The 11,064-nt window shown below is 34.6% G+C and overlaps 1 pseudogene; it reads left to right on the top strand.

The window, feature by feature from the left end:
* The first annotated feature begins 2,795 nt into the window (after positions 1-2,795).
* On the top strand, positions 2,796-3,919 carry LOC149233024 (caffeoyl-CoA O-methyltransferase-like; annotated as a pseudogene).
* The last annotated feature ends 7,145 nt before the right edge of the window (positions 3,920-11,064 follow it).

Here is an 11,064-nt window from a genome sequence, read left to right as displayed (position 1 = left end):
TCTGCTAGAATCATGATAGACACATTGTCTAATCTTGTAGTGACCTGCATTTGATATAAGGCTCCTATCCAGATTCTAATAGACTCACCAGGATTGGATGAGTTATCTAGATCTAGAATGTAACCACTAGAATTTGTAGCAAACAAATATTCTTCGATTCTAGGATACTTAATAGCTTCTTTCAGGATGTGAGCTTTATTTTGATTTTTTATTGATGGCATAATAAAGGATGGAAATTTTGTTGCAGCTTGTTCTAAAGTCATGACTTCCTTCTTAGATTCAAAAGGTTTTTCTGCTTTGAATGTTCTAGAGGATCCACTGGTTAATTTTCCAGTGTCTCTGGAAGTCCCTTCTCCATCACTTGTTTCTGGTGCTTCTTCTTCTAAATCCCAGTAATTTGGGGTTGTCATATCTACATGAAATTTAGGGATTTTCTTACCCTTTTTCTTCATTTTTCTTTTTCTTCTCTCCTCTCTTTCTCTTTTTTCTTCCTGTTGCTCTTCATACAACAATTTTAAATTTGCATTTATCAATTCTGCTTGTTGTCCTAAATTATCTAGAACATCTTCAGCATGGGAACACCAAGTAGTCAAATAATTTCCTACTTGATATACTTGCTCCAAATCATTGGGCTCTTGAGAGTCATGTTCTAGCAAAGGTGCACAGTCTGCTCTTGTAGCGGGCTGTTTGGACAATGATGAAGAGACACAGAATTTCGTTTTTGGTGGCCATTTTCCTCCTCTAACAAATCTTTTATTAGCATATCTATATTCTTCCATAGGTGGATAAGTATGTACATGAGTTCTAAACATTTTATTTACAGCTAGAAATGGTTTTTCTTCAGGTATATACAATTGTTTTTCAGACCGGGGTGTATTTGTGGAAGTAGACGGTTGTTCTTCTGGTATGGACAACTGTCTGTAAAAGGACTTTCTTCCACTTTGGACTGGACTTTCTACTGGTAGTACATGTTTCTCTAGCAAGACTATTGGCCTAGGAATCCTTGGGTAAGTAGACTGATTAGGAATAATTTTTACCCCTCCATCTTCAAGAGCCAATCTTTTAATTTTGCTGTTGGCATTATCTGAAGCCAAATACTTATATTGGATGTACCAGTGATCGGGTAGTGTTTCCTTATCATAATGAACACCTTCAATCTGTGCATTTCCTATCCCGACTGTCACACAGTCTTTCAACACCGGCTGTTTTAGTTTAGGATGTACTGTATTTGTTAACTGAAAGGAAGTTTGAACAATTACAGACAAGAATTCACTCTCATCTGCCATAGACAGTCCTTGTACTCTTATCAAGGCTTTCCAACATTCTTTGAGATGAATATCTGTCAGACTGATAGCATAATCAGGGTAAATTGTTCCATACTGACAACCAGACATCAGATTTCCCAGTATTGTTCCTATTCTAGCATGATCATATTCATTGTGCCTTGAATCAAACAATTCTGCTATGCAGGGAGTATTTAATCCATGTCTAAATAGTGGAGCCAAACCAATCCTTATAGCTCCAAAATGTAAATAATGAAATCTTCCTTCCTTAGCATATTTTCTAAACTTTTTTATTTCATCTTCTGAGAATATATTTAACCCTATTATCTGTACATGTGGACCTTTAATTCTGATCTTAACTTCAACTTCTTTGAAGTAATATTTCTTTGAAAGCTTAAACATCATTGGAACCGGATAAACTTCTTTAGTATCTAAGGCAGGGGGGTTCCAGCTTTCTGGATCTTCAACTTGTTCATGTTCATTTATATCTGACTCAACAGATCTATTTTCTACTTCAGATATTGACCTTTTATCAATGGTAGAGAAAGATCTTAAAAATTTAGCCATAACAGAGTGGTATAATTCTATTCCAGAAATTGACTGATAGAGCGTTTATCTACTCAGCACAATGTATAACAGAGATGCTTTTCAAAGGCTGCCTGGCTCGTCTGAGGTTTTGTCTATAGAATTATACAGGGTCGTTTTCAAGGCTCTGATACCAAAAGTAGGGGTGACCGTTCACAGAGCAATTCAACAGAATATAAACAAGATGAAGCTGGAATACAGAACTTACTTCTTAAAATCTCTGGTACCACAACCTACAAGGTTGACACCCCAACAATTCGAAGAAAAAAGAGCAAAAGGGCTTTGTTACAGTTAAGATAGAAAATACACTAAAGGTCAAAAGTGTACTAAGAAGAAATTATTTTACATAGATTGTGAAGAGGAGGACGAAAAGGAACAAGAAACGTCAAAAGAAGAGGATATACACTAGGAATAAACCCTAGAGAAAGAATAAATGAACACGACCATATATTGTAATGCATTGGCTGGAATTACTACTCCTCAAACTATCAAGATAGAAGGACATATCAAGAAGAAAAATGTAATAGTGTTGATTGATTCGGGCAGTACCCATAATTATATTCATTGTAAGATAGCCAAGGAATTGAATTGCTTCCTATATCCAACACCAGAGTGTCAAGTGATGGTTGCAAGTGGAGGAACCATAAATTGCTCTGGAAAGTGCCATAATATTAAGCTATCCATGGGAGAATATGTATTGAATAGCCCAATGCTTTCCATTCCAATGGGTGGTGCTGATGTTGTACTAGGAGTCCAATGGATACAATCCTTGGGTACAATAGCTTTTAATTTTCAAGAACTTTTCATCAGATTTTCTTCGGAAGGAAATGAAGTAGAATTAAGAGGTCTCATAGAGAAACCAGGAAAGATAATCATCTCTAATGGAATGAAAAAGTTTCTAAAGAAAGAACGAGGTGTAATTGCACAATGAAGGAGCTCCAGGAATTGACTTCCAAACATCCCGGTAAGTTTTACTTTTCTATTTTTTTATTTCTCGTGGAATCCATTTGTAAGTAGTCTCACTTGTGTTTAAATATCTAGAGGCGTCACCTATAAACCCATAGTGTAGGAGGATACATTCAATATGCTCGTAGTGTAGGAAGATACAAGCAATATGAAAGCAAGTCTTATCACCAACTCTTACCTCTAGAGTTTTGGTGTTTAAAATTGATTGGCAAGTAGTCTCACCAGTGTTCTAAATTCCTTAAATCTAGATATAAATGAGTGTTGTGCTGGCAAAACCAGTTTTCATGGTGTGAAGCAACTATGGATTGTCTCTGTGACATGAATGGCATGGCTATTCCTCCGGATGAAGGTCAATTTCTGGGCCTCCTGCTGAAGTTGATGAACGCCAAGAACACCATAGAGATTGGGGTGTACATTGGTCACTCACTTCTCAGCACGACACTTGCCTTACCCAATGATGGAAAGGTGCATTTATATTCAAATTTATATGACTGTATTAACAGTAGCTTTTCCCAAACAAGGGAATTTAATGTTTGTATGTGGGCCAATTAATTAATGAAGGTTGGCATGGCAGATAATAGCGTTGTACATTAACAGAGAGAATTATGATATGGGGCGACCTATCATTGAGAAAGCTGGATTTGCCCACAAAATTGATTTCAGAGAAGGCCCTGCTCTGCTAGTTCTGGATGAAATGCTTAAGACTATACGTAAAATATATGAGGGAGAATTTAAGGGTTTGGGGATAGCAGATTAAGGCTTAATAAATTGATGAAATGGGTATTGTGCAGGAGGAGATGCACAGATCACTTGATTTCGCGTCTGTAGATGTTGACAAATGAAACTATCTGAACTACCATATGCAGCTGATAGATTTGGTGAAGGTGGGAGGTGTGATTGCGTATGACAATACTCTGTGGCAAGGATCCATTGTGCTTACTCCCAAAGTTCCCATGAGCGAACTCATGAGATATGGTAGAGAGCATACGTTGGAACTAAACAAGGCCCTTGTCCTAGATTCTCGTATCGAGATTGCCCAGATCCCAATTGCCGATGGAGTGACGATGTGCAGGGGCCTTTCCTGAAAATTATTTCAAGGATATCATCTAAAATTAGAGGTCACAATTTCGTTCATATAATAATAATAATAATAATAGGTCACAATTTCGCTCAAAAAATAATGTTAATTATGGTGAGATTTTGACAAATTTTTCTTCTTTTTTTTTCTTTTTATGTTTAGATTATATCCATAAATTTTAAAATTTTGGAAATTGATGGAATTTTTTTTTTCTCCTAAATTATAACCCTAAGTTTTAAGATTTTGTACTCATAAATTTTAAGATTTTGGAAACCAAAAAATTCTAGATTTTTGTTTTTATATTTAAATTATATCCATAAATTTTAAGATTTTGAAAAAAAAGAATTCAAGATTTTGGAAGCTCAGAGATTCTTGTGCTTGATTCCTTTTCATAATTTAAAAAAACAATTCTAATACTCCAACAATCAGATTTTCCAAAAAAATTATCCCTAAATTCCTTAAATCTTTTTAGGATCAAAGCGAAATTGTAACCTCTCTACGCCTCTAAAATTGAGTGCATATTAGACTTTTGATACAATATGTTTCCATTTGTTAATGATTTGGATTTACATTAATGTTCTTTCTTAGCTGGTTTCCCTTCCTGTGATCTAATTCATGGTTACTCTCTGATATCAAAATTATATGAATTTGAATGGTAGTTAAAATTTATTGATAGTTGGTACAGGTTTAGTCGTTATCAAGTTGAGGTTTAAATTTTACAGGGTAGATTGAACTTTACAGGAGCTATTGAATACGGAAACCATTTTTATAAAACATAAATTATTTCAAAGAACAAGTATTCTATAATAATTATTTATTTAATTAATAAATAACTAAAATAAATAAATATGAGAGAGGATTTCTATAATTATTTATCACGTTAAATAGATTCGGAGAATAAAAAGATTTTGTGAGTTATCTAAAGGTATGAGTGGGTACTTTACCTATTATAGAAAACTAGAAAGCAAAGTAATATCAACTAAATGTTAAATAACCTTAAATAGAAAATGCATTATCTAAGTTATTTTAAAAAAATATATTTAACATAATTTTTTTTCCAAAGAAATTTAACATAATAAATAAAAAATAAGTTCTTTGATGGAGCGGTGAATATGTGGAACTCATTGACGTGCGAAGTATGATATCCGATATTTCGCATAGGTGGAGGAGGGTCGGCAATTTGCCTTCCCATTATGCTACGGTTAATGACTCTGCCTTAGAACATGTGAAACATCAGCACTCGCTTGCGCGAGAGGGAGTAGGATGACCTCATGTATTCATGGCAGGCATGATAAGGTGGTTAAGTAGCGTCGAACATGTAGCATTCCAAATGGTAGTAGGTTTTCTGCGGGATGCAAATTTGTATGTGTTTCCCTTTCTTCGGGTCGTGTGAGTATGGTGGAGGACCTCCAACCATCACTCTTGTGGGATTATTAAGTTAACAAATCTCTCTTTGCCATTTTGGGTGAAACTCTCTTTTTCATTCTTTACCTATAGGCTCTGCTAGTTGGAGAAGTGGCTAATATTGGGTGTAGGTGTTTCAGGCCTCGGTAGATTCTGACATTGGTATTTTGGGCGGTGGTGCTTTGGTTGCCTATGTAAGGTGGTTGGTGATTTTGTTGGTGGTGTTAGGGTTTCCGGTGGTGGTGATTTTGCTCGAGCCAAGGCTCTAGAGAAGGCTATATATTGGTTCTTTGTGATTGGCATTGTCTGGTTTTTCTTTCTTGGTGCTGTTGGACGAAGAATTCCTTTGGGGAAGCCCAGTGGCTCTGGAGTCAGTCAGGTTTCTCAGAGTCTAGGTGTTTTGCCTTCTTTGTGTTTAGTTGGGTGGTTTTCCTTTGGACCCTCCATGTTAGGGGTTGTTTGGCAATGTTTGTATGGGCCGTTGATAGATTTGTGAAGAATTCAAACAGTGGAGACTAGTGGGGCTGGGACATTTTGCATATTTTGGTTATGGTGTGGAGTTGAAGGGTCTCAAGTGACAGTCGATTGGCTGGTAGGTTATGTAGCTACTGATAGCGTGGTTCAAGGGTGGATGCTGGCGTCGATTTGGGTTCTTTATGGGACTTTGGGTTTCGACAGGGATACCAAGATGAAGTCGGTTCCATGTTCCTCACGCGCTCCTGTGCTGGATAAGTCGGAATTGTTCTAACTAAGAGAGGGGACAACTAAGCTTGTTAGTGCTTGGGGTGACAGTGTGGAAGTTGGTGTTGATAAGAGTAGTCATGATGCGGGGAATAATGCAAGGCAAAGCTCGTGGGGGTTGTGGAGTTTGCAGTGGGAGAAGATCATTGGCCATTCTTGTGGCCGATAGGGGTTGCAGGATCCTGGCACAGGGCGGTCGTGGAGTAGGTAGTAGGAGCAGGGGCACAGACCGTGGACGAAGTCCGAGCTCACGGGGGCAGAGTGGCAAGACAAGAAATGTGGGGTTAGTTGGACGCGTTACTGCTAGTCACAACAAGGGAACTTCGGCGCAACATGAGATGTTCCAATCCATCATGGACACGTCGAAATCTCATGACAGGTCTTGGAAGGAAGAGCACGAGGCAGTTATGTCTAAGTTGGAGCAAATCCACTACTTTCAATGCCACGTTCGTGAATGAATTGTGATTGTTTAGCGTGACCAAAATATGTTAACAGAGAAGCTCGAGAAGTTGTAAACTTGGCTTTTTCACTTTGAGCAACATGTCCATTGTCTATACCCCCTCCTCCTCCTCCAAGAACGAGGTTAGACAATTTTGCTTCTATTACTTCTAATGACTGATTATGGTCACTGGTGTCTTGTTAGTTCTTTTTGTTTTTTGGTGTGTAAGGCCTATAAGGCTGTGAACCTCTCAATTGGGTATTTTGCTTTTTGTCTGTAGCATGGTAATAACATTAGTCAACAAACTTAATCGGGGTGAGGCCACATGCATTTTGACATCTTTGTACATACCTTTTGAATAATAAAAAAACTTCAACTTACAAAAAAAATAAAAAAATTAAATTTGTTAATTTTAAAAAACTATATACTTTTCCCGAACAAATTGGACGAGATTCATTTGTTACAAAAATAATTGATAATATTACGGGGAAAAAGCTATGAAGCTTTGTATCACATCTTCCATTAGATGGACTTGAGTATGTTAGTTAAATATGTTTTTGTCTCTTAAAATATGTGAGAATTTGCCAACATAATTAAGATTCATAATTTACCAACATAATTAAATTCCATATTAGATATTATAAATGAAAGAGAAAAATGATTTATATGGAGAATATGTTAATTAAAAAAAATAAAATAGAGCGTGTTATCTAAAAATAAAGGGAAGAGGAATGAGACTCAATATAAGTTATTGTGCGGTTCTTTTCCCAAGCACGATATAAGTGTGTCATAACAATAAAAGTAGTAAACTTAAATGATGCTCGATTAAGATGGTTACATGTGATTCATGTGAGGTATTTAAGTATTATTATATTTGTTGCAAGTATTGTATGTTTTATTTTGAGTGTGTGGTTATATGTAATTTGTGTGAAGTATTTAAGTATTATTATACGTGTGGAAGACATTGTATGTATTATTTTGAGTTCTTGTTTGTTTATTTTTACCAAAAAGTTTTGTCAAGTTATCCATAATTTAACATTGGAATTCAATTTTTGTTATTTTTTATTATTATTTAAATTTATTTATTTGTAAGGTGATTGGTTAAAGTCTTATTATCGCTGTTTAGTAACTTTCATTTTTATTGGTTATTATTGTTTTGTTTTTAAGTTTATTTCCTTTTTATTTAACTTTTTTAGTTTGATTTTTTTTTTCATGAATTATAGTTTTTTTCCTCCATAGTTTCAATTTAAGATACTTATTATTATATTAAAAATATTTTAATAAATTTAATTATTATTATCTATCTATCTATATATATATACAATATTAATTAAATCATATTTCTTAGTTTTTGGTGATGGCATTCAATAGTGCAATATTTTATTAGTTGTTTTATTTTTGTGTTGAAATCTTTTTATTTTTATTTTTTAGTTTAATTAAGCTATATATAAGTTAAGTGGCAAGTACTAGTTATTATGTAGCCATTGTTATCAAGGGAGCTCTCAGGTTGAATTTATTATAATTTAAAGGATAATTTTTTTTTAAAGTTTATTTATCTTTTTAAATATTTTTATTTGGAAAGATTTGATTCTTTTAGTGTTAAGAGTATTCAAATTTTTAAGATGCAATATTTTTCTCAAGTCTTTTTAATTAAGCAAAGTTTTCATATTAAGTGATTTGATTCTATTTTAAGGTTTTCTATGTATATAAATCCATGTTGAGTACAAAATAAGTTATGTATCTTTATCATATTGATTACACACTATTGAAATGTTTTAATAAAGATCCATGTTACGTTGAATCTATCATGTTCTTTACGACTTTCCATTATATTGAGTAACACATTATTAAAATGTTTTAACAAAAATATATCTTAATTTTTTATTTATCAGGTGTTCTGAGGGATCAAAGTTCTCTAGGTGCAAACCGTTCCTCAAAATTTTTATTCTAAAAAAAAAATTCTACCTCCATTGACTTGATCTCTCTCAATGCATGAAACTAAGAAGGAATTACACAACTCCGTGTTAAGCAAGAAGTACACCTCCCTAATCCTAAACAACACACTAACACACTACTGAAATTTTTTAACCATAATTTTTTCTTGACTTTCACTTTATGGATACATATAAAATTGATATTAAAATATTTTATATGGTCCATACTAAATTTTTTTTGTTATCAACAATTTTTTAAATGCCATGTGTCAACTTCATATTAGATGTTCAAAGAATTACACATCTCACTCATTATGGAAAGGTGAAAGTAACAATTGGCTTCATTAGAAATTTTTTACATTGAAATACCTTATCTCTCTCTATAAAGTTGATATAAAATACTATGGTGGAGATTGAAATATTCTATTTATGGTCCACATTGAAATATATGGTAAATTTTGTATTACCTTCTAAATAGGAGTGTACATAGAAATGCTATATGGTTTAGGCTAGTCACTCACAAGGAAGACCAAACCATAACCATAGGTTCACTCTCTGTAGAGAGGCATACATATGATAACATAGTATTCAAAAAGACCAAATATGACCATACATACACTAAAAAGCAGGCCAGATTGGCCATGAAAAAATAGTAATACCAAAAAGCACTGAAAGTTTGAGCATATCAGAAGGGTAAATAGCTGGATCAAAATATGTAGCTGCGATCTGGATGGGGTCCTAGTTGTTGTTGGGATTGCCACCAACTAGGGGTGGAATGTTGAGGTGCTACTCTATACTGTGACGACCCCAACTTAGGTTTCCCTCATGCAAATACAATGTAAATATCTATACAAAATATATTAGAAATGGGCCGAGTCAAAGGGACACAGATTCCAGAGCTGGGGAGGTTGCTTGCTTGGGATGTATGAGGTTTATTTGTTGTAGGGAATCTAAACTGTTTTGGCAGCCATTTAAGGCTGGTTAGTGTGTGTGTGTGTTCAGTGGACTGGTTTTCTGAAATTAATGGCAGTGAAAGAGAAGGACGAGGACCATGTTTCCTTGGAAAACAATTGCAAGGCAAGAAGGACAAGACATTTATGATGATGGTGTTGGCATTATGATACATATGTTGTCCTTAATGGCAACTCACTTATAACATAATGCACAAGTCAGTTCAGAGGTGACAATGAATATAACAAAATACCAGAATGAATACAAATGTGACAGAATGCATGACAATTCAAAGGAATCAATTTGGAAGAATGATAAAGTTGGAAGTTCAAGAACTATACACGGGTTATATTAATCCAAGTCATGTATGCACGCAATTTCAGTGAAGAAAAGTAGCATATGGTTTTTGTACCATGGTATTTTAAATACCAAGGGTCCTTACCATGTTATTGGCACAGAGTAATGGCGACAACGAATATTGATCCTGTCAAATATTACCACCAGCACTAATATTGTTTTGACCCATGGTATTGGATGAGGGCTAAACTATATAAAGAAGTGAAGATCAAAGGGCTAAGTGTGCAAAAGAAAGAGTTTTTGATGAATACTTCAATCTGAAGTATATTTGCATTGTAAGGGCCATAATTATCACATTGATCTAAAATAATTATGCACCAATGAATACAATGATGGATCAAGATCATGAGACCTGAAATGACTGTTCATTGTATGATTTGTTCAAGGATTGACTGGATCTAAGTATTGACGCATGTTTTTATCTTTGATTATTATGATCTGGGTCTTTCTGAAGTTCTGAAGAGTTGCACAATTTTAGGTCAAAAATTTGCATATCTATACATTGGTTGGTCTCGGAAAAAGTGCATATACACACAGGTTCACTTCTGCAAAGTCACGTATATAAACTAAGGGGTTTCTATTCATAAATGACTGATCAACTTGATCAGTGCTTCTATTTCTCTCATATATGTCAATGATGTCCTCATGTTGATATGGGTTGAGTGATAATTTCTGAAGTAGATCTGATTGAATGATGAAGTTGAATTTGGGTATTAATTAATTGATGAATGTTAAGATTACTTGCTGATTGTGATTGAAGATTAGAGACAGTTCTTTGATTGGTTCAAAGCGTTGCAATAGATTGAGTGCGATTCAATGTTCTTTTCAGAAATTGTAGTGGTCAAATTTTCATTTTTCAGTATATTAAGATCTATATGTGGGTTTCTCTCCAGAAAAGTGTATATGCACATGGGTTGCTTTAATTGAAGTAGCGTATATATTTTGGAAAATAAATGATCAGGGTTGCAGTTGATTTTGTGTGTTGATGCAACATTCTAAGTTCAGTTCTGTGGTTATAGTGATCTGACTGTTCCAGTTGATTGGTTAAGTTTTGATTATGTATCATTTGTTTGGGTTTCAGTGATTGGTTGATTATGTGTCAGAGATTGATGATTGTTTTACAATGATGATTGATATTGGAAGCAGTCTGAAAATTTGACGAAACGTGGTCCATGGATGTTGCTAAGGGTTGGAACCTTTAGTGAGGAAGTCAGAGCTTCTTACCAATAGTAGTTGGTGATCAAATCAGGGGGTTTGAGCTCCCTTCCAGTAAGAGTTGGAGAACGAGTGAAGGTTGTAGCCTTCAGCAAGTGGGTGTCTACGTAC

Source organism: Pinus tabuliformis, chromosome J (genome assembly GCF_031772625.1).
Source record: "Pinus tabuliformis cultivar Carrire ecotype Pingquan chromosome J, CPIR1, whole genome shotgun sequence".
Classification (NCBI taxonomy): Eukaryota; Viridiplantae; Streptophyta; class Pinopsida; order Pinales; family Pinaceae; genus Pinus; species Pinus tabuliformis.
This window is presented reverse-complemented; position numbering and strand designations above follow the sequence as displayed.